Raw genomic sequence first — 792 nt, 5'->3', positions numbered from 1 at the left:
CCACCCGAAACGATGTTTGAAATCCAGATATATTACTAAAAACGTGATTTCAAAAGCTTTCATTTTTGCTGCGGTTATACTTTCTCACATACGGTGACCATCCTGTTATTTTTTTTTTCTCATTTTTTTTTTTTACCCAACACTGATAGCTTATCGACTGCTGATAGGCCTTGACCTTCAGTGCTCAGTGCTGAAGCTCAAAAGCAGCTCTCCCAAGGTCACCCCTCCCCCCCTTTCTCTCCTGAGTGGTTCCGCTGTGGGCGCTTGGCCGAAGTTGGCCGCGGGGTCCTGCGTGGTGGCCACGGTGGCCACGGTGGCCCCCCAGAACCGCTGAGGGAGAAGAAAAGAGGCCTAGTTTGGCGATCGTTGGGTGTGGGGGTCGGGGGTCCACTCAGGTCGAGGCAGAGAAGGGTCTGGATGGTAAATCTCCCCCGAATCAAATTGAACTCAGCTCATCATCGAAGCGAGTGGGTGACATCCCATCCTCACATTCACGTAACATTTATTAAGCATCCGTTCTGGCTTTAACTTTACGAACGCTGGGACGTGCAGCTGTGAGCTCACTGTTACCCTGTACGACCCGTGAGACTGTGTCACTATACCCGTCGTTCAGTGAGGGAGACTGAGGTCCAGCGGGGTGAGTGACTTGGCTAAGTAAGGCTGAGTGGCTGGGAGCCAGCAGTGAAAACGCAGCCTCTGATCTATCTGGCGTTGCCTCTCAGAGACCTCTCTGTCTTGACCTGCTTACCTCTGATGAAGAACGAGCTCATCTCTCTCTTTCCAGGAAATGCC

The sequence above is a fragment of the Pteropus alecto genome, unplaced genomic scaffold (assembly GCF_000325575.1).
Source record: "Pteropus alecto unplaced genomic scaffold, ASM32557v1 scaffold59, whole genome shotgun sequence".
Lineage (NCBI taxonomy): Eukaryota > Metazoa > Chordata > Mammalia > Chiroptera > Pteropodidae > Pteropus > Pteropus alecto.
This window is presented reverse-complemented; position numbering follows the sequence as displayed.